Source organism: Phodopus roborovskii, unplaced genomic scaffold (genome assembly GCF_943737965.1).
Source record: "Phodopus roborovskii unplaced genomic scaffold, PHOROB, whole genome shotgun sequence".
Taxonomy (NCBI): domain Eukaryota; kingdom Metazoa; phylum Chordata; class Mammalia; order Rodentia; family Cricetidae; genus Phodopus; species Phodopus roborovskii.
In genome coordinates, this window is record NW_026126418.1 from 54,834,014 (window position 1) to 54,858,515 (window position 24,502).

Consider the following 24,502-nt stretch of genomic DNA (forward strand, 5'->3'; position numbering starts at 1 on the left):
AATTTCTCAATTTTCTGTTTTCATCTTTGGCCAATTTCTGATATTTTCATGGATGACAGGACCCTTGTTCTTTTTGCCCTTGTGACAACTCTTCTGGCCTTTGCCCTAGTTCCCTAGGTAACCCCTTGTGCCTACTGCCTAGCTCCTTTTCTTTCTAGCATTGCACGAAGTTGCCATCCTTCAATCATTTGGATTCTTGGGTGTATTTGAGTGCGGAGTGTGTATTTCTTGTTTTCCAGTTCATATTTTGTTTGGTGGATGGGGATGTCTTTGTCCAGATGGTCCCAATCCCAGGACATTTTGAAGAATATCTGTGAGCCAGCAAAATGCCAGGGAATTTCTTACTTTCTTTGGATTCAAGAAGGCCCCTTAGTTTTTTCTTTGTTTTCTAGTCATCCTGTAAACCTCAGGCATGCTCCCTTCAGAAAGGAGTATTTTTTGTGCATACATATGTACACACATGTACATGTAGTATTTATTCTGTACTAATAAAAATTCATCTTTGGCAGATTCTTGCAAAGGCAGAATGAAAATGATAGTTTTTATTCCTTCTGTGAGACTGGCTAACCTTTTCTCTTTTGGGGCTTTATTTTTTAAGCAAAATTCTTGAGCCACAAAAATCCACTTGGAGTACACTTTCCTTACTGGACACCCTGCAGGAGCTGACCCCAAGGACTCAGTATATGCCTAACCGCTTCCCACCCCAATCCCAGAATGAGCCTGAGTCCTTTAGAAGCAAATCACGTGGAATAAGCCAGATTGCAAATGAAAGCTGCATGGTTTATTGGCAGCAGCTTAATTTGTGTTTATTATGCTCTTTCAAGCACTGCTCTGTCTCCCTTTGTCTCATTTGCTTCTTGCACAGTAGACATCTGCTCACAACTGAAATGCCTTGGAAGAACTTGATCCCTTTGGGCTAGAAGAGGTGAGGGTGGAACAGGGGCCACTTCATCTGAATAGTGTTTAGCAACTTCACTCTGAAGTGTGATGAGAATAGTCTTTCTTCTCCCTGTATCCTGCAGCCTAGCACAGCTCAGGCTCCATTGTCTTGCAACGTGCAGGAGCTATCTGAGTAAAGGATGCTGTGTTGAATGACTGCTCCTGTTGAGGGCTTTTAAACGCTTTAACATGTGGCATCATTGTTATAGCTGTCATTGCTGTCTTGGAATTTATTCTCGGCTCTGAGAAAGCCTTTTAAGTCATGTGTCAGGCAGCACGTCAGCAGAAATTGCCAACAAGCATGATTTATATTCAGCCTTTTAGGGCCAGAAGAGTACTGCCTCAGGCCGCTTCAGGTCCGAGAAAGACAGGAGCCACATCTCAGCAGTCTGTGACCTACATCTGCCCTTGGTCAGGCTAATCATTTTATTGGAAGGGTAACAGACATTTCAGTGGCATATTTCCTGAATATGTCTTCCTGGATTGTAGTCTTAGGAAGTTATCTCTTTGTACCTTACATCACCCATCTTCCAGTCCCATATCTGCATGTAAGCCCTCTTCCCAACACAATTATCAAGGGTGCATTATGGCTGTCCATTCTAACTGAACACAGAATAAAATTGTTAAAAGTCTGTTTATGGATCTCTTTGTTGTCAGGGAGCTTGCAATTGGAAATTTAGTGATATGGTACATCTCATTCAATGGGCTATTTCTTATTCCATAGGACACTATGCAGGTATCAAATACAAATTTGGTAAACAAAAGTCATTTCATCCACCTAACTGATGGTTGGATAAATAATGAGGAAATGTCCATATAAGCGAATATTATACAACCTTAAAAATAAGTAAAGTATTGATACATATTACAATGTGAATGATTTTTTAAATGTATCCAAGCAGTAACATGGTATGATATTTCATTCCTATGAAATATCTAGGATAGACAAGTACAGAGAGATAGAAAGTAAACTATTGCATGACAGAGGCTGGGCAAGGAAAGGATAGAAAGGGACTATCAATGCATATTGAGATACTTTTTGAGGTGGAATAAACTTTGGAATCAGAGGGTTGTGAAGTCTGGATGTATTAAAATTAGCACGTGTGATTTAAATTTAATTTAAAAGGTGAGTTTTAAGTTGTGCAAAGTATGTCTCAAAGCTATAGGTATGAATGTATTTGTACCTAAACTATATTTTGTGGGTCTTTTCTTTTCCGTTTTAGCTCCTTCCGGGTGTGTGCTTGTATCTAAAGGGACTTAAAACATTGACTTAACATTGTGTAGTGATTATGAACTTACATTTATAAAAACAGAAGATATGAGGTAGAGTTATATTCCAGCAGGAACGACTTTCCTGGTGAAATTGCTATGGATAGAATTAGAATTTCATAACTTCTTTTGCTTCTTTGTATGTTTTTCAATTAAAAATTAGGGTTGGTTTATTTTGTAAAACGTTGAAGATGAACTTAAGTTTTAAATTTAAGAAGTGAAGATAATGGTGTGAACTTAAAATGCCAAATAATCTCTGTCTAGGGATCAGTGTGGCCTGGGAAATGAATATCAGATGAGAAACTTAAACTAAAGAACAAACCAGAAAGGTCAGCTTCTGAGATTCACTTTCTTTTTCACACACCCAGAAAAGTCTATCTAGATGTATTGTATTAGATTCACAAGCTTGATTAAATGCATTAGAAAGACGCTGAACATTTATTGAGTGCACCTGGCTGCCAGGTGCTCCCTCTAGCATCACTCTCCTGTTGGCTCCACTGACTTGTATCATGTTGGAGAAGGTTACTTTCAGTACTTCGATTCACATTCCACAGGCCAGAAGTCACTCTTCTAGTCCTACCTGGTCTGGTTGCAACAGGAGACCAGACACAGGATTTCTAACTGGTTGACCATGAGTCTTGCAAAATCTATAATAATTCTGAAAAAGAGAAGTGTAGAGATGGTTAGTCTTGATTGCCACCTTGACTACAATGCAAGGGCTGGTCCATCCTGTGAGGAGTTTTCTTGATCAGATAATCTGAAGCAGGAAGTCCCGCCCAAATGTAGGCAGTGCCTTCTGGTTGCAGCTCAGATGAAAGAACATGTAAGAAGAAAACTTGGCTTTTGCCTGATTGCTCTTACAGTCACTGGCTGCATCACTCCTTCTCTAGTACATTGTTTCAGACTTTTAGTGGAGACTGAAGACCAACTTTCCAGAAATTCTCCAGACTCTCAGTGCTGGGATACAACTACTGAGACATCCAGCCTTGGGAACTTGTGAACTACTGGCTTCTTGGCCACTCCTGTATGAGAGAGTTGTTGGGTTATCCAGACTTCATCCTGCAAGCTAATTAAAATATAATATGATGATATAATATAATATAAATCTCTTTTGAACATATATGTTCATTCTATTAGTTCTGTTCCTTTAGGAAAACCAGCCAATACAGAAAGGAAACTAAAAAATTTCCATAGTTTCTGTTAAAATGGTGCATTTTGAGTATTTTCTAAGTATTTGATTATTTTTTCCAAATATAATATTATTATATCTATGCAACATAAAATATCTTGGACCAAATGATAATTTTAGATTATACTCATAAGTAGTAGAAGTTATTGCTACTCTTTAAAAATATGAATGTGTGATGGGTTCTCACTTTTCATAAGCAGGTTGCTGAAATCAAATGACCCTTGAAGGTCTTTTTTTTTTTTTTTTTTTTTGCCATGTGATCATTTCTATCCTCCATTTTTGTTCTTTGTTCTTTTTCATTTTGTACAGACAATGGTTGCTTATATGGCACTCACATCCTTGATTATCTTTGTATCTAAGTTTTTATAGATTTTTGTTTTTAGTATCAGGGTTGATTTTATGTGCAAAGAGCTCAGATAACACCCTATCCCTTATAATGAATTCATATTAGTTATGGTAATGCCGGGTATTTTGGTGAGTAAGCCCCAAAATTTCAGTTTCTTAACAGAATATTTCTTTCTTGCAAAACTAGTATAGTATGAGTATCTCATGGGAGCTTCCAACATGATGAGTCAGTGAGCCAGGCACCTCCCTTCTTTTGATGCTATCTATCAATTTTAAGATCACTGCAGTCTTTACCAACTAGCTGGATATATGAGGGAGAGAGAGAGGAAAAACTACACTACAGTATACCAGATTTCTATGGACTGAGGCTAGAAATGAAGTACAAAATTTTCACAGCCCTTGGCTAGTCATATCATATGACCATGCCTAAGGAGAAATCTGGAAATGCAGTCCAAGTGAGTCTTTTTCTAGCAAGAAAGTAAAGTGTTGAGAAACAATTTCTTACCAGAATGGAAGTTAAGTTTCAAGCAATTGCAATGACTCCATGCTCTTTTATACTTAGTTCTATTTACATATAGAGCTTCACATTGCTTCTTGAACTCTGTTCCATTTCAAGTCATTAAGTCACAAAGAAGTTGGGGTTGGGGTGTTGATAGCTCATATAATAATATTGCTTGCTAGAGGAACAGTGACTAGCAATTATTCCAATCTTTTGATCTTCTTATCTTTAGTCAGTCCCATGAACTCAACAAGCTTTTATCAACACTTTTCCCATGAGAGAGAGAGAGAGAGAGAGAGAGAGAGAGAGAGAGAGAGAGCCAGGTATTATGAGAACTAACTATTGCTTAACCACTGTTTGATCTTCTCTGATTTTCATTTTCTTTTCATCATAGAAAATCTTAAGGACTAGGCAAGAAGGCATTCCCTTCAGTATAACTGGGAGAATTTGTATCACAGGAACTCTCTGGTCTATCCTCTCACTTTCTAAAATGGATAATGGTGGAACGCGACTTACCTAAAACACTGGTCCTTAAATATTGCTGTATTTAAGGATAATCTGGGAGGTTCACGAAAAAGACTATTTTGTTCCATTTATAGAAACCAATTTATTTAGACAGGTATGGCATCCAGGAATCCAGATTTTTAAGGGTCTAGTATAATGATCTGTGAGTTGTAATTTCAGAATTATTTTCCTAGCTGGTTTTAGAGTATAAAGTAGACAATAAAACTATCTAGACAAACTTATTCATCTCTACATGAATAAGTTTTTAAATACCTCAAGTAGCTAGATGAAGGCCAAGGAAATACTTTTAGAAAATTCCATTACCATTCCCCTTGGTTTGCTCCTATGAGTCCGTCTCTGAACTTCCAATATTTGTGCATCACTGTTGTAGATAGACACTTTACTTTTAGGAGGCCCAAGATATTGCTCAAGAAAGGGTAATGTCACATGTGTGGGCTTATAAATGGGATATTTAGATCAAAGAAGGAGTGCAAGCTCTGTGATGCCAAGGAATCAGAAACCCAGACTTTGTCTTCCCTTCCCCCTTAAAGCTAATTCCTTTGTTAAGTAACTGCTAAAAATATAACACAATTATTGATGTCATTGGAGAGGTGTTTATAATCTTCTCCATACAGGAGAAGGACCTGCTCTGCTTAGCTAGACTAGTACTCTTCTGTGGTATCCACTGAAACAAGTGTGTTTATAGTCTGTATTCATTTTGACTGAAAAAAAAAAATGGAATGAGTTCTGGAAACCATGACCCATAGTAAGGCATTCAGTCAACTGGGAGGTTAAATTTTCTTTTTAAAAAATGTGGTTTTGGGTCAAGGTAATGAGTCTCTTGAATCATCACCAGGGCATGATAGTCAATTTAAATTGTCAAGATGATAAAAATTTTAAGAAGACTTCAATTGATTTGCTGACTTGGAGGATATCAAGAAGAAACAGATTAAGATGAAAGCTGCTTCTCTGCTCAGAAATGCCTATCTGTAGGAAGAATACAGATACAGAGATGGCTGCAAGCACTATTTCTACATGAGGTAGTTAAGGCCTACAAGATCATCACTTGATTGTTCATGGCTGGGTTAAGGGATTGAGTGAATTAGCAGGATGCCTCCTGGAACTACTGTTCTTGCTGAAGCTGTTGAAAATGTGTCAGGTCATGTGGGGCCCATAGGCTTTTTTGGTTTTCCTCGATTCTTTGGAAACAGTGCCATTAAAACTCAATTTGCATACTGCTTATGTGGGCAAACGTACCAAGAGAGTGACTTTCTTAAAGCATCACTGTGTCCTCCACCTCAATGGAATTCATCTGCTGGCCTTTGGGTGTAATAGGGCAATATTATCCTCATTTGCTTCCATGCCCAGGAGCAGAGGGAAAACATCACTGTCATTGGTTCCATCTCTAAGTAAAAGGAGAGAATTAATAGGAATCAGGTAAAGATCTGGTGATATTTGGCAGAGAAAGAGGGCTGCCTGACCTGTGCTCATCCAAGCCTTCTTCTGCTAGAAGGTTTGTGATATACACAGACAAAGAAAATAGCTGATAGGAAGCAAAACACTGGTTTATTAAAGCTGTGCTGATGCCTGATAGGTGGATATGGCTCTCTCCAATAAAGGCTGAGTTCATATTTAAGGATTCTTGTGAGAAGTATTTGATAATATTAAGATATAACACTATCAGGGGATCTGTGAGCACATACACTAATGTTCTTCTCTGACCATCCATGCTGGTGTAAGTCTCCCAGGAAGTTTCATGCCTGGAAAAAAAAGAGACAAAAATAATTAATCAGAATTCAAATATACCTGGTGAGGCAAGAATTAATAAAACCTAGTGAAAGCTGGGTTGGCATAGTGTCCTAGTCAGTAGCCCATATGGAAAATTTTTTTTCATCTTAAATTTTTTACTTTTTAATTTTTTTATTTTACATGTCAATCCCAGTTCCCTCTCCTTCCCTTCCATCTTCCCTACCTCTTACCCTCTTTCTCCCCTCACATGCATCCTGACCACCCTCCCCTCCCCTCCCATCCTCCAACCCCATTCCACATGTAAAGCTATGCTATCCAGGTGGGATCATGTAAATCTGTCAATTCATTTGAAGTAGGGACTAGGACTTCTCTCCTGTCTCTAGGTTAAAGGAGTATCCCTCCATGGGGGATGTGTCCACAAGGTCCTTTTGTGCACCAGTAATACATCCTGGTTCCACTGTCTGAGGTACCTTAGACTGCTCAGTCCTTCTAGCTGAGACCCATATTCAGGGGGTCTGAGTCAGTCCCATGCTGGATTCCCAGCTATCAGTCTGGGGACCCATTGGCTGTCTCTATGGGTTTTTGCAAGCTGGACTTGTCCTCTCTCTTTCTGCATCTGGATTCTAGTTCTACTCAGTGTTTAGTTATGGGTGTTTGCTTCTGTTTCCAGCAGGTACTAGATGAGGGCTCCATGATGGTGGATAAGTTAGTTGTTGATCTCACTATTAGAGAAGGGCATTTATGGTAGACTTTCCACAGTTGCTCAAATTGTTAATTAGAGTCAGTCTTGTAGGTCTCTAGATTTTAGGTTCAGTTTTCTCTTCAAACCAATAATGGATCCCTCTTTTACATTCTCTCTCCTCTCTCTCTTTCTCTCTCTCTCTCTGTCTCTTTTCTGTCTTCTATTCCTACCCTGACTCAATCTTCCTAGTCGCACGTGCTTTCCTCTCCTCCCCTTCTCTTTCTCCTAGTTTTCTCTCCATTCACTGACCCCCCCACTTCCCATGTGCTCTGGGGGGACTTGTCCCTTCCCCCTTTTGTGAGGGATCTTATATGAATCTCTTAGAATACACCTTGTATCCTAGTTCCTCTGGTGGTGTGAATTATAGGCTGGTGGTCCTTTGATCTAGGTCTAAAATCCATATATGAGCGAGTACATACCGTGTTCCTCTTTTTGTGACTGGGTTACTTCATTCAGGATGGTTTCTTCAAGTTCCATCTAATTGCCTGTGAATTTCAAGATTCCATTGTTTTTTTCCACATAGTACTGTTCCATTGTGTAGATGTGCCACATCTTCTTTATCCATTCTTCAGTAGAGGGGCATCTAGGTTGCTTCCAGGTTTTTGCTATTACAAATAATGCTGCTATGAGCATAGTTGAACAGATGCCTTTGTTGCATGAATGTGGATCATTTGGGTATATGCCTAAGAGGGGATTGCTGGGTCCTGTGGTAACTAATTCCCATTTTCCTGAGTAACCACCATACTGATTTCCAAAATGGCTGTACAATTTTGCACTCCCACCAGCAGTGGAGGAGTGTTCCCCTTTCTCCACATCCTCTCCAGCATATAAGATCCAAACCTCTACATGTTAACTTTTTGAATAAAATACTAGATACCCAGACACAGCAATACTATGACCATGTTTGAGAAGATAAAGTCTACCTGGATGTTCTGGGACAGCTTACCTCATGATCAATGAAGTTGGTAAGCAAACATTATTTAAGAAAGCAAGAACCAGCCCTGTTCATTGAGGGTGAATGACACTGCCAGGAAGACATTGGCTGAGAATCATGGGGGGAAGGTGGGAGGGCGGGGAGTCATGCAGTTAGGTGAACATGAAACAGTTATGCTATCAATTGAAATATGGCCCCAACAGTATCATCTTTTTCTAGAGGAATGAGGAATATTCATCCCTGTTGTAGAAAGTTTAACTATGTAAAGATGTGTTACATTTGTTTATGCTGTGGAATATTACTTTAACCATGTAAAGGTATATATTACATTTGTTTCCACTGCATTTGTAGGATGTAAGGATGTGTTACATTTGTTTATGCTGTGTTTGTGGAGGAGGCCAGGGCAAGAGGACCAATTTAGTTCATATTGTACTAGTCAAACATGTAGAAGCTGGTGGTAGATAAGTATGTGCGCTCCTGGGTGGAACCCTATAATGAAAACTGACCCTCTCCACCCCTGCTTGTGAATGTTTCCTCTTTGGAAAAATGGGAAGACGACATCAGCATGCATGTTAAAAGAGAAAACAAAAATGAAAGATCTGTATGTAATAATCACCCACAAAGTTCTCTGGCTTTTGTTTCTAGGAATAAAACCATAGTTTCATAATGATAAAAATGATTTCTTGGTTTCTTAGAATATATGTATGTATGTATGTGTACGTGTACGTGTATGTGTACATATATGTATATGTCCCCTCCAAGCATACCTAAGTCCTTAATCTCTTGTTGGAATCATTGCTGTCCTTGTGTATCCTGGGAGTGAAGTCATTTGAAATAAATGGAGACATCTGCAATCCAAAATTAGAACCAGTATATTGGTACAATTTTTTTTGGGGGGGGGGTAACTTGCTTGGGTAATGATAAGAAGTGATTGAACAGCAGATCCATGATCAGAAAGAGGCGATGCTTTTACTTTTCCCCCATTCTGGATAAGCTTGTCCAACTTCTGGGCCTCAGAGAAATTTCGAAGTCTTGCAGTCTGCATCATGGAAGCTGGGGCTGCACAGTCTGGGCTACAGAGCTCAAGGAAACAGGCCCATGGTGCAGCTGACTCAAGCTTGCTGATACTGTCTTAGGGGACTGGTTGGAAGATGCCCAATCTATCATAGATTGTACAGTCCTAGAGTTTCTCTTGTGTTTGTTATAAACTTTTTGTCTCTTTTTCTGTTTTCATGACACCCCTTGAGGTTTCCACTCTAAAATTCAAAAACAAACATACCATATTTTAGGGATTCTGGCATTTGTGACCACAGACTTGTAAATGTCCAGACTGCTTGCTCCCAAATAACCACTCAAAGTCTTAATACTACTTATAAATGCTTGGCCAACTAGTTCTTTTATTTTAAGTTAATCCATATTCCTTATTTATACTCTGCCTCGTGGTGGTACATTTATTAATATGGCACATTTATTTCCTGCTCCCTCTGCATCTGCCTTGTGACTCTCTGACTCTGCCCTTATTCCTCCCAGAATTCTGTCTGTGTCAGTCTGTGTCAGGTTATTTTGCTCAATCTCTTTCTGCCAAATTATCAGCCAAACAACTTGTTTTTTTTTTTAATTAACTAAGGAGAGTAATACATATTCACAGTGTACAGAGAGTTATTCCATGGTACAACCTGTTAAAGTTTTCAGAGATCTAAAAAGCTATCTTCTCCATTCTCTGTGGCTTACAGATCTCAAAACTGAGTCCCAGGAAGGTTCAGTAATATGCCCAAGTTCACATAGCTAATGCAAATTACAGAAACAATTATGATCACAGTACACATTGTATAATAGAGTTATTGAGATGAGTTTCAGGCCTACATGCTGTAGTTACCCAACTTGATTGAATTTCCCAGGAGCAACTTTTCCACAAAGAAGCATCCTAGAAAGCTAGTTAGCTCCTTTCGCTCATTTACTCACTTATACCCCATGGAAACCATCCATACCTACCTTGTATGTTAGCATGAGATTTTAAATGCAAATAAAACATGCCTAACATTTAGGAAAAACAATAATGCAGCATTTTACCACTAATTTTAGGTAAACTCTTTCTGCGTAAGATTTTAGTCTGAAAGACCAAAAAAAGTAATGTTAATGATGGACTGACCTGGAAACCAATATCTCTTCCTTGGAATTTGCTAACTTCCTCTCACAAGGCCCTGAGATAAGAATTCACACTGCCCCTCCTTTCCTGTGAGTCAACAGGTGGTAAGTATGGTCCTTAGGAAACAAAGAGATAGCTGCAACTCTGGTTTGCCCAGACAAAATTAATTAGCACACCCTGAGGCCCAAAGGTCTGTTGACCCTAATAGCAGACCATCCGGCCTGCAAAGGTCACGTACTCAATGGACAGAGGGTCCCACCCCCTCCCTAAGCTTGTGGGTTTGCCTTTAAAAACACCTGGGCCCAGGGGAGAGGGCTTCTCTCTAGCTTGCATGCTGGAGGAGCCCGTTTGCGCAAACATTTCCTGTTCATTAAAGCCTCTTGGCATTTTGCAGCAGCTGGACTGGACATTGAGTTCTTGGGGTACTGACCAAAACTGGAAGACTCCTCTTTCTGAGGGGCTTACAAGTCAACTGTATATAGTCACCAATTCTGTCCTGAACTTTTATAATTTTCACTCCCTCCACTGACAACACCCCAAATCTAGATTACTGTCATTAACTGTTCTTTTTCCTTCCCCTCCCATTATTCAACTGTTCCTTTGTTGTTAACTGTATTTAAAAAAAAACAAAAAACAAACAAACAAACAAACAAAAAAAAACAAAAAACAAACTAGCCCCAAGTTTATTCCCACCGTTCTGTGGGCCAGGAACCCAGATACCATCAGAAAAGATATTTGTCTCTATGGCATCATCATCAAGATGCCCGTCACTAGTGCTAGGTACAGAGATGGCTTCTCTGGGTTTCCCTGGGACTGTCTCTCTGTGCTTCACATGACAGGCTCTGGTCTGGGTTTCTCTGGGACTGTTTCTCTGTGTTTGGTTCCTTCCTACAGGGACCAGAGCATGAGCTGCTTGGGCCTCCTTGTAGCCTGGTGGGCAGGTACATGGGTAAGTGTTCCAAGACACTAGAAGCGGAAGCTGTCAATTTTTAAAGACATAGGCTGGAAAAACTGGCAAAGTATCACTTTCACCATATTCTATTGGTCAAAACAATCACAGAGCCTGCCCAGATTCAAGGGGACTAAAAATAGACCCCACTCTTCAATGAGAAGAGTGTCAAAAAAATCTGTGACTGCCTTTAATCTGCCATGCTCCACTATAGCAAATTATTTTCAGAGTATCACAAACTAACTTTAGAAAATGTAATTCAAATCATGTCACACAAACCCTCCCCCATCAGTTTTAGTTGTATATGCCTACTCATCATGCTCAAGATGAAATACAAACTTTTAAAGGTGGTCTGTGAGACCCTGAACTCTAGCCCTTGATTGATTGTTCATCCTCATCTTCCTTCTCATCCTTGTTTTGTTCTATTGACACTCATCTAAGCAGCACGCTGTTCACTTTATACTCCCCTCTGCATTTTTGATAGTGCTTATTATTACCTGACATTGCATTATATTTTGATTTGTTGATTAGCCCATCTCAGCTCCCTTAGGATGATTTCCTTTACTATACATTCTTTCAAGATTTTTTTGAACTAACTAGTGGTGATTTTACATTTTTCCCCTCTAGGAGGTTGTCCAGCTTATATTTGTGTGTGTGTGTGTGTGTGTGTGTGTGTGTGTGTGTACTTGACTTTCTGCTATGCTTTCATCTCTTTCCTTGGGAGGGAGCTGCCTTGGTGTCTAGTCTACTTGCAAAAGTAGGTTAAGGAAGGAAGTTAAAAGGAGGGTGCAGTGACCTTGCAGGTGCTGTGATCAGGGGCTGATGTTAGGAAGTCACATGTAAGTCATGTGTATGTAATGAGAAACAAAAGATACTATCTGTGCAGTTGAAGAGCATAGGAGTATAGAAGTGTCATTGTAAACATCACTCAAAGGTGGTAGTAGCAAGTCTGAATGAAAATGCCTCCAGATTGGTGGCATTGACAGGTAACAATTTGGGCTCCTTCCTCTAAGTACAAGACCTGAAAATCAACTTGCTTAACTTCAGTGAGCCTTTGTTTTCTCATCTATGAAGGAGAAACAGTAATGTTCTATGAACATTTCTGTGAGAATTATGCATATAAAACCATCTGTAATAGGTTTATGTGACTGCAGTGTCTTGGTTACTCTTCTGTTGAGCAATGGGATCTGTGTAGCTCCCCTGGAGTCTGGACAGATTGTGTCTGCTTGGATCAAGGGAGAGCATTAGAGTGATGCTCTTAGACCTCCAAGAATAGGTCACAGACAGCCAGATAGCCAACTTTATGCTTGAAGCTGGCCTAGCCTTGGCTGCTGTCACGTTCTGGCTGAGTCTTTACTGAACTGTTCTTGTAGTGTGCCAGCCTGGGCAATACATAGGTGAGTGGAGAAGACATCTTTGGTGTGAGCCTGCCAAACTGAATGATTCCAGGCCTCAACTTTTGAGTCATTCCAAACCATGAAAGTCACCTCAGTCAAGGCCCCAAACAGGTTGAACAGAGAACTGTCTCTTTCCAAAATCCTGACATGTGGAATTAATGAGTGTAATAAAGTGTCTGTTTCAAGCCACTGTGTTTTCAGGAGTGTTTTTTACATAGTAAGGGAGAACTGGGACATAATGGAAGCCTTCCAACCCATCCCTTACATGAGAAAGACGTTCTCAGCATGCCAAGTTCATTCTTCTCTAAATTTCACAAAAGTCTGAGGAGGAGAGACATACCTGTGCCTCTAATAGAATGGTGGATTTCTTTTTAAAGATTTATTTTATATGTATGAGTGTTTTGTCTGTCTGTATGTATATATAACACATGAGTGCTCAGATAGACCAGATGAGGGCATTACATTTCCTGGAATTAGGGTTTTAGATAATAGTGAGCCTTCATATGGGTGCTTAGAACCAAACCCAAGTCTTCTACAAGAGTGACAAGCAACCCAAAGTGGTAGGTTTTGAGTTAGGCTTAAATTTAGCCCAGAATTTTTGACATGGAGAGGGAAGGTGTCACAGAAATACATTCCTGGCAGAGAATGCACTTGGGATTCAACACCATCACAGGCAAATGCCTAGGGTAAGCCTTCAGATAATTTATTGAGACATCTGCAGCAGAAAGGGCCCCTCAGTACAAGATGAAAACTGCTCAGGAGAGGTTTCCTAAACAGCCACTTCCTTTCTGTGATGTGAGCCCTTTCTACAGGACCTTGTTCCCCAGGCACAGCCCTCACCAGAACTTACCACAGAAATCTCAGGGGCATGTCTGATCCTTGCACAATCCCTTTTGCTTTTGGCTCAGTATATTATTATTCTGTTTCCCGTCAGCCTCATATCAACCCTCCTTATTTCTTTTGTCTAGTGTTCATTCCTTGTTTATTTATTCAAACTCCCATGTCTGTGTCCCAAGATTTTCCCTTGGTATTTTTTTCATAGAACTGGCATAGGGATTCCCTTTTGCCAGTTTATCTGTCTTAGACATTGATACTTCTTAAAGGGGACAATGTCTGCATGTATTTGAATGTACTTACTAATCATGTCACCTTGCTTCAAGAAGGAAGAGCTATGACTTTTAGGTAAATTATGGACTCTGAGAGGACAGTTCTAAAGGGTTTCTTTCCACACTCTGTAAATGTAGAGTTGCCATAGAAGCATTCTGTTTTTTCATGTGCAGGAAGCTCTTTTAACTTCAATGCTGCTGCTAGGAGAGCTGTTACCAGCATTTTGGATTTGGATCTGAAAGCATTAAGTATTAAAGGACCCTGATCTTCTTTCAATTTTCCTTAAAAAGGAACTAAGGGGAGCTGAGGGCATGTAGCTTAGTGGTGATAGAATGAATACCTGAATTATACAAGGGCTTGGGTTTGAGTCCCTGAACTAGAAAAAGAAAGGAGGAAGAATAAGACAGAAAAAAAAAATCTGAGATGCTCATTGAACCAGAATTCAATATTACTTGATTCCCAACTTGCTCCTGGCCTTATCTGTGTTGCCAGTCATCGCGTTATGTCAGTTTCAAGGCTTCCATAGGCTAACTTGAACATCATTTTCTCACTTCATCTTTCAAACAGATTATCTCTATCAAGAAACAGGAAAGATTTTCTTGGTGTGTAGAATTATTGGTGACATCCCAGGAGCTCTTCTGGAAAGAGCCTTCTGAAAGTGACTCTGTTTTAGTTAGTTTGTTTTTTTGTTATTTTCCTTCACAATGCCTTTGTAAACCTAGTCAGTTCTTCCTCTCCCCTAGTATAAAATCATGGCTAAGTCTAGAATGTAGCTTTTTTTTTTCCCTAGATTTTTTTTTTCTAGTTACTTTTTCTGGAGAGAACATATTAGACTCTTTCCTTTTCTGAGGTGTAGGGTAGGACAGAGATGGAAAACAAGGAGGAACCTTGCTCAAACTTAAAACCATTCAGATGGGATCCTTCCAGAGGGGAAGGAGAGAGTTTGAAACTTCTTCCACATATTTCAGTGTTAAATTTCTCTCTTTCCTCACCCAGCTTCCTAACCAGTTCAGGTTGTAGGATGAGTGTAAGAACAAAGGAGGAGCAAAGACAAGATCTTGAGTGGCTGATACTATTTATCTGGTAATACAGTATTGTGGAATAGACAGAAGACTCGTGTTCTTTTTCTTATGGAGGCTTTTTGACTTTGGGGTACTTTTCTCTGAATACACCACTGCTGAGGAGCCATGACTTACCACAAATGAGGTACTCTCTTCCCAGGCCAGCTGTGTATGTCACCTGCCTCAGCCCTGGGCATCTACTAATCTGTAATATGGTTATGCTGTTTTCATGTTCTCTAGAAAAACCCACATTCGTCCTCTTTTTGTGTGAAATGTTTATAGACTTTAAAATGATGTGAATTTATTACTTCATTGTTGGTGTATGTCAGACATAAATGGGTCTCCAGCAACTTAGCAGGCTGGCATCCAGGTGCTGGCTAGAGATGCATCTCTTGTGGCTTGGAGTCGTCTCCCAGACACACATGATTGTTGGCAAAATGAAACTGTTCCCAGTTCCAGAACTCACAGACGCCCATCTTCCAGAGCAGCAGGACAGCGTCTCTCTGACACTTTGCCTTCTTCTGAAGGCTCATCTAATTAGGTCAAGTCTACTCAAGAAATCACTCCTTTGCAACTCAAAGTCAGCCATTAGCAGCCTGAGATAAATTTCAGTATGAATGACCTACAGAAGGGTGGCTGCTGTGGTAGTTTTCCCTCTAAGGAGGCAAGGGGACGGGGCTGACAGAGTTGTGGAGAAGTACTGGCATTCTGGAACCCCTCTCTCTGAAAGGTGCTGTAAGAGCTCTCACTCTCCTGCTACCTGTCACATGGACCACATCTGGGACCCTTTCTGTGGAATGGCAATTACTTTCCAGCAGCAGTCTATGTTTTTGTTCCACTGACCATGTTAGCTGGCTCAGGTATCACCCAATTTCCATTATGTTAATTATATTTATTCGGTCTGCAACAACCTCACTAAGAGGTTTCCTTCCTAATAAGAATCTCTTCCTATTAGATCTGAGGAAGAGGGTAAGGATTTCCCCAAAACTTCTTTGCCGTCTTCAATTCTGTTTCACTGGACTAGTTTTTAAAATTGTATAGACTCTATTAAAATAATTTGCAAATGAATGGAAGCTATGGAGCTTTACAATAAATTTTACACTTTCAGCATCAAATATATTATATGAACTTGTCCACTATCAAAACCAGAAAAGTCCAAGACAGTTAGAACTAGCAAAGTAATTAAATTTATATTTTTTTTCATGACTCCCATCCATTGCCTGAATTCAGTTCTTATCAATCCCCTTATAATTAGCCTTTCTTGTTCTCTTTTCTTTGTGTTATACTATATATATATCTATATTTGTTTACATATATTATTGGCTAGCATATAGGAGTGAGTAGACTTTTTGAGATGACTTGGCCTCACTAAATTGGATACATTTTTAGTCTATCCATATTTCTGAATTTTTAAAATTTTAGTTTTCATTAGAGATAGTAATTTTCATTATCCATCCTTCATCCTTCTCTTTATTGACAGTAAGGGTGATTCCATTTTTTTTTTTTTTTTTTTTTTTTTTTGCTGTAGTGACTAAAACAGTCATGTACTTGGAGGTGTTAATATCTCCATGTAAGGATATGCTGTTCTCTGGGTATTTGTCTGGGTGAAATAGCTGGGTCATATAGTAGTTTTATTTTTAATTTCTTGAGAAATCACTAAACTGATTTCTACAATTGCTGTACTAATTTGCACCCCCACTAACAGTGAATCAAGGTTCTTTGAATCTACACCCACTCTAACATGTGTTATTAGGTGTGTTGGTGAGAGTTGTACTGACTGGGAGAGATGTTATGTCAAAGTAGTTTTAATTTTCACTTTCCTGATAGATAGAAATACTGAACACCTCTCAAAACAGTTACTGACAATTCATATTTTTAAAAATTTGTCTATTAAGTTCATCTGCCCATTTGTTTATTAGCAGTTTTATTTCCTTGGTATTTGAATTCTGCAATTCGTTGCAAATTCTCACTGTTAGCTCTTTGTCTGAAGTCTAGCTGGCAGAGATTTTCTTGTATTCTGTGGGCTGTTTTTTCTGCTTATAGTTTCCCTTGCTGTAACGAAACATTTTATTTCTATATAATTCCATATGTTAATGCTTGGGGTTAGTTCTGTGACGTTGTTGTTCTCTTTAAAAAGTTCTTACCTACCCCAATAACATTAGAGGTATCCTTTGTGCTTCCTTCTAGAGTTTTGTATTTCTGGTTTCAAATTGATCTATTTTGAATTGATTTTGCAGACAGTGAGAAATATAAGTCTAAGTTTGTTCTTTTGCAGCTTGAAATTCAGTTTGGATGGGTTATCTTTTTCTCAAAGTATATATTTTCTTTGTCAAAAATTAAGTGGATATAACTTTGTCATTCTATTTTCTGGCCCTGTATTATTTTCCATTGACCAGTTTGTCTATGTTTATGTTTTTAAATCACTATAGCTGTCTTTACTACTATAGTTCTATAGTATAATTTGAAGTTGGGTATAGCAGTACCGCCAATATTCTTCTTTTCTTTTTTGGATTGCTTTAGCTAGTCATGGTCTTTTATCATTCCACATGAATTCTTGTATTGTTTTTTTCTAAATCTTTCAATATGACATGAAAATTTTGATAAGTATTGTATTAATTCTTTCTATTAACTTTAGTAGTGTAGATATTTTCATAATATTAATTCTGCCTACTTAGGAATATAAAATGTCTCCATTATATAAAATCTTCTGTAATTTCCTTTTTAAATATCTTGAAATTTTCATTGTAGTGGTCTTCCACTTCTTTAGTGAGATAATATTCTTAAATACTTAATTTTGTGAAAAAGTTACTTAGAATTAAATATTTTTCCTAATTTCTTGCTCAGAGAATAGACTATTGCTATAAATAAAACTTACTTTTTAAAAAGAAAATATTGATTTTTGTATCCCGCAATTTTTCTGTAAATGTTTATTATGTCCAAGAGTTTTTAGCAAACTCAAAAATCTCTTTTAGGCAGAATCATCACAACATCTGCAGATGGGAATAGTTTGATTTTTTTTTTTTACTATTGTTGCCCCTTCCTCAACTCTGATTGCCAAGACTTCACACTATACCAGATAAGAGAGGGGAAAGTGGATGGACATCCATGTCTCATTCCAGATTATCAATAAAAGCTCTTAGTATGTCTCCATATAATATGATATGATATACTACATATAATTTAATATGTAAATAAACTTGTTATATATACCCTTTACTATTTTAAGGTATGTTCAATCTATTCTTATAGTCTCTAGAACTTTTTATCATGAAGACATGCTAAAATTTGTTAAGTGCGTTTACAGTACCATTGAAATAATTATGTGACTTCTGTCCTTGAGCTTGTTTATATGGTGTATTATATTGGTCAGTGGCTGTATGTTGATTAACCTTGCCTTTCTGGAGTGAAGCTCACTTGGTAATAATTTATAAATTTATTAAAATGTTCATGAATTCCATTTGCAAGTATTTTGTTAAGAATTTTTGCATTTATATGGATCAAACAAATTGGTCTGTCTTTCATTGTTGTCTTTACTCAGTCTTTGTGTCAACATGATAACTGGATTCACTGAAAAATACAGCAGTGTTCCTTCACTTTTTATTTGATGGGGCAAGTTAAGACTTGCACTTTGGTTGAATTCAGTAGTGAATCTACCTGGTCCTGTGTTTTTCTTCCAGGAGAGGCTTTTACTAACAGCTTCCACTCACTGTTTGTAATGAGTCTTTTTAAGTTTTTAACTCTTCAGGATTTAATTTTGGTACATAGTATGCTTGTAGAGATTTTTCTATCTTTTTTTCTGACAAAAAAAAGAGGGAGAAGATGTAAATTAATGAAATTAGAGATCAAAAGAGTGTCATTACAAATAACTGCAATGAAACTCAGAACATCATTAGAAATCACTCTGAAAACTTATACTCAAAATTAGACTTTTTTTTAATACTCAGGACAAGTGAAGAGACAAAGGCCATGGAACAGTTTGGAACACCTGCTTGGTAAATCCTGCTCACGTTGTCTGATATCTCAGTTTGAAAACTGAAATCAACGGACTATTCTTCTGGGCTCAGTTTAAAAAACTACACTACAACAATTCCGTAATATTCTGGTTTGGGGGGAAACTAAGGCTTAGAAGTCAAAATGTTTTCTCAGGCTCACACAGCTCATAAATAGTCAAATTTCCATCTGAATAATACTTCAGATCATCTAATACCACTATCTGTCCTAATACCTTTTTTCCTAATTTTATCTTTAAATAATATCGCTTGGGTTACTCTGAGCCAAATTGCTTGGTGACAATTAGATTGATGAATTTATTGTTGTGTGGGATCTGTGTGTTCAGTTACTCATCATGGTGCTTTATTTTCATTTATGTTAGGAGAACATCTCTAGAGTTTTGATTCAGTAATTTCATCCACCCTACCAAATGCAAGTTACCTTTGTATCATAGCAGGACCATGACCATGACAGTTTACCAAAGCAGAGGTTGAAAGGAACTGCGACATAAACCCAAGTGAAGCAACACCACTCTGTCACCCTTCTGCCTTGGACAATGTTCTTGAAGGCCTGAACTCAATGCAGTGGCAGGCTGAGAGTGGATCCCAAGTGGAAATTGTGAGAAATTCCATACAATGGTTAGAGAGCTAATTGTACTGTTGATTTGTTTGTATTCCCTGTCAAAACTGAAGAGAGACCACAATGGGAAGTGAATATTTATTGAGTTTGTTTCATAACTGTCTTTCCCCCAAGTGTCTGGTTGCCTTGTGTTGATTCATATCACACATCACCCTGCAATTCACGGGCAATGTTAACCCACCACAGGGATCCAAACATACAGATTGAAGAGATTCAGCCATCCTTTATGCTGGAAACTGTTTTAGCAATAATAAACCACTCTGAGGCACTTGAGGCTTGGCTTGAGCCAAGGTGGCAGAGAGCAGTGCAATGACTGCATCTTGTGTGGAAGGGATTCCTAGAAGAGCCCAGTGGGAATGGAAAGTTTGGGAATATCATCAGGGCTTGAATTAAGACCACATGTGCAAGCAGGAAGGCAAAGTTTGATACACTGTTGATTGGTCAGCAGAACACGTAATGCTGTTTCTGAGCTAGAGCTTTGAGATCTATGGGTCCATAGGAAGACATCCTGTTATCCATTAGCCCACAGAGCGATCCTTCTGTACCTCATGCATAGTGAACTTTTAATCTTACGTTGTCTGCCATTGCCATGGAAAGGAATTTGTTCAGGGAATGGAAGTTAACTTCAACAGTTGCCTAAATAAAATCTTAAATGCCACACATTCTAGAACAATTCAGAAATGATTTACCTTGAATGGTTTGGCATTCTTTCTATGTTGTCTTTTCATAGCTCTAGTCTGTCATTAGGGCCATAGCCCAGAATTTTCTAAAGGGAGAAGGATTGCCTTTGTAACCTTTAAAAGGTCACTGCGGGCCTATGAATTTCAATCATTTGGGGAAAGAAAGTGGCAGAGGGCTTCTAAGCTTGGATTGGGGTTTTTGTGGTTAGATATGATGCAACCAGGAGCAAGTATCAGAAGTTATGCTGTCCAGATGGATGCTTCAGCTCAGGCCAGAGATACCATTCAGTTCCTCTGAGCTGTTTTTATGAAATATATCTGGGATGGAAAGGATAAGCAAGTAAGGAGTCTGTAGAAGAAGAGCCAAGTTTGGAGAAATTCTTTTCCACGAAGCTGGATCCAGCTCAGTGGGTGAGTTTGTTGGGTGCCCTGCAGTGGGAACACTGTAAAGTACATGCATGTACTTACTCAAATGATGCCCTTGCTGGGATGGTACTGGCAGAGAGAGGAGCATGAACTTGTCCTTCGCTGAGAACCTGTAGCACAACATTATCTACAAAGATGATCACATCAGGTAAGATGGAGAGGAGATTTTTCACCTCCATTTTATAGGATGAGGAGATAGGGTCAAAGATTAAAGAACTTATCCAAGAACTGAGAAAGAAGACTTATTAAACTGACCAAACAGTATGAATTCCATGTGCTCACAAACACTGCACCATGCTGCCATTAACATTGAAATCACAATGGCAGTTACAATGGTCAGCACTCTGAACACCCCAGTGTCCCATGCTTGTTTCTTCAGGTGAACAGGTAGATATTTTTGTGATATGGAGGTGGGTGACTCACCTAAGCTAGACAGATAGGCGAGTCCTCTGGGACAACTAAGTCACAAGAGTTCTGTCCAGAAATTTCTTGTCTTATCTCCAGTGGAAGCTAGGAATGTGCTTAGGACAGCATTCTTCTCGAAAGGATACTGTGCTGAACATCAGAGAGCTCTTTATCTTCATCCCCTTCTTTGAAGAAGCCCTGTTTCTCTGGAATGTCTATTTCCCTGATAGAGCTTTGTTGTGGTCACTGTGCTAGCTAGACAGGATAGAATTGCTGACCAGTGTTCTTGATCCTTATTTTATTATATGATGCCTTTGGAGACTGTGAAATAGCATCTTTGTCCAGTAGTTGACCATGCATGCCCTGAAGGTAAACTGTAGAAAAGGGGCAGTGAGTGGAATGTTGGGAACACATTTTCCTTCATGAGTACTCAGGAATTTGGGCTGATTTTCTAGTCAATACCCTTGTGAAAAAACTTAGGTCAGCCAGATTTCTATGGGACTTAGTCTTGCTTTGGGTCCTAGTTTGTCATGGTATCCCAAACATATTGAAAGCTTGATTAAGGCAGACTAATTCTCTCAATAGGAAAGAGATCTTAAGGCTTACTGTGTGGTGCTGGCTACTCTTGTATGCAGCATTCTGGAATTAAGTTATAATTAGCCCATCGCCTTCAGAAATCACATATCAGCTGCATTTGTGAATTTTTAATTCTTGGGTAAATCCTGACAAAGGCTTACACATACTGATTTCTTGCTGTAAAATGATAAGGTATAACTGAGACTCCTCTGATATTTTCAATATTTGTATATCCAAGACATTTGAAAATAGGCTGGACATGGAAGCAGCTACCTATTCAGGCCTTTCCTCAGCACTCTCCTTTGATTTCTGAGAAATAACAGAAAGAAAGGGTGGTGACTTTGTGTTTTTAAATTAAAAACAATTATCACCATGTGAATAATTGTGCTGGTTGATTTATCAGGCCAGGCTTGTTCTGTCATTAATAATTAGTCTGTGTAACTTCTATGAAATATGAAAACTAAAATGCCCCAGTTTCTAGGAAAAACTATTCTTAGCTTGATTGAAAATGATAATTTTTCTGTAATCAAAGGCATAAATTATTTCCCATGTCAGTGGCCATGCTTTGCTTTGGTGAATGAGAAGCAGTGAGATTTAGTTAATTAATGTATTTATTTGAGACAGTGTGTCACTATATAACTCTGATTGTACTTGAACTCAGGCTGTCCTTGAACTCACAAAGATGTGTTTGCCTCTGCCTCTTAGGTGCTGAGATTAAAAATACAGGGAATCTTTATTTTATCTATACTTAAAATTATAAGTGTGCGTGTGTGCGTGCGTGCGTGTATGTGTATGTGTGTGTGTGTGTGTGTGTGTGTGTGTGTGTGTGTGTGTTGAAGTTATTCCAATGGAAGTGATAATGCTCTCTACCAAAACTACAGAATATCAAACACAAATGTTAGTGCCAGGTATAGGAAACCTCCTTTTGAGCTGTTGCTGGAGTGATTCAAGATCCCCAAAACAATAGAAAAAGAAGGTACGACCCTAATGATAAGGACACCATACATTTTGGATACAGGACTTGAAGGAATCATTGTGGATCTAACTATCTGAGCACTAGTTCTCAGAATCAGAAGGGACTGTGCCAACTGTCAAGGGAGAAAACCAATTAGCAGCTCTATCCTGGTGTAATACGTATGATCCACAATCTCAGCAAGCTATTCTGAAAGGTGCAATGATGGCACTTATCTCCTGGTGCAACCAATAGCCACCCAATTAGATGCAAGGCCAACTCAATAAGAAGGTATCCTCTCATGCCTAGCACAATAAAATTAGCAAACTATAAGTGTCTGATGAGGCCATGGAATCCAGAGGAGAACCTACTATTGCCACTTTCCTAAACCAGTATAATTTCTAACTGCATTCCAAATATATATCCTTATGAATAATCCAGATAAATATTGCTCTAACCTCTCACCAAAGATATTGCTTTTTTTCAAAATGCAGGTATTAAGTGACTTTGAGTTATGTACCCCCAATTAATATATTTCCATCACAGCCTCTACACTTAAGGCCCAGGGAGCATCATAGAAGAGAGAGCATGAAGATAGTAAAAGCCAGAAGACCAGGGTCCAGGGCATAAGCTGCTAGACAGTCCCCAAAACAATGACATTAAGTGGGGATGTGTAGGGAGGAAGAGATGGATCTTTGAGGAGTTGTAAAAACTTATCAAAGAATTAGTAACGTATTTTACTATCTAAAAAAGAAGAGGGTTCATGTGCCACCACACAAAACTGATTTAATATACTGAATACTCAGGAAAATAGCTTTTATGGGGCTGATTTCTTTGCAGTAAAGACCAAAACGTGATGTTTCATTCTTAAGCTGTCTTAAGCTTGACAGTCCACATGCCTGTCAAGTTTATCTTTCTCTATTCAGAATATTAAGTTTACTTAATTAACAAGCTATAGAAAATGTGGGGTTTCTTTGAACAGTTTAACTCAGAGTTCTCATGTGCCTTTCTAGAAGTTCAGTTCTTTATCCTCCTTGCTATGTATCTTGGCAGAGTTCTCTGTCTTTGTGTCTTTCCCTGAGTTACTTTTGACCCAGCAGAGGCAGGACAACATCTGCTGGTCTCATGGGGGTAGCAGGGCCAGGCCAAAATGATCCACTCCTGGGCTGTGACTTCTGACTGTTTTTGGAACTGCAAACACCAGATCCCTTCTGTCTTCAAAGTGCTGTGTGGCACCTTTAAAATTAAAGTGTACTAACACTGTTTGTTTTCAGAATTTGGAACAGTGTAAAACGGGTTGGAATTCATTGTCCCAGAGCTTCTGAGAAAGTAATTTGCTGCTATGATAATTGAATTCTTGCCCGTGTACTTGGCACCAGGCAAAACTTAGCCTTGTTGTCTCCATAGCCCTATGAAGTAGGTCTTGTTCTGAGCACTGTGTTAGAGTAGATAAACTCAAGGTGAAAGAAGAATGTCTGTGGCCAAGGACACATAGGAAGTAGTGATGTTGGGGTCAGGATGTGTGCATGGGAAAAGTGAATGTACTTATATTGTAGCTAGGGAGAAATGTTCCCAGTGTTTGAGGGCCAGGAGAAAGTGAATGTTTATGGTGGCCTGTGAGAATTCTTTGGAGGTCACCAGGAAACAGGTTGTCGGGATAGTTTGGTCCCTGAGACCAAATGTACCTACTAAACTAACATTTTTGGAAACCTATAGAAGGTGTAGGACTCTTCCTGAAAGTGTATTGTAGGTATGTGAGATGCAAGGGTGCAGCCAAATGACTGATCCTCTGAAGTCTCCTATATAGACTATCATGTGGCAACCAGGCTGTCTGAAAGCATGTTACAAATCTGGAACCTTCCCAGTAGGGCCTCCTGTTTGAGTTCATGGTATCTGAAACATTCATTCTTAATAGTCACAGGCCACTGACAACGTGGTTAGATTTCCCAGCTGGCTACCATGTAGATTGTTCTTTTAGCTTGGAGTATCGCAAATGTGATGTTT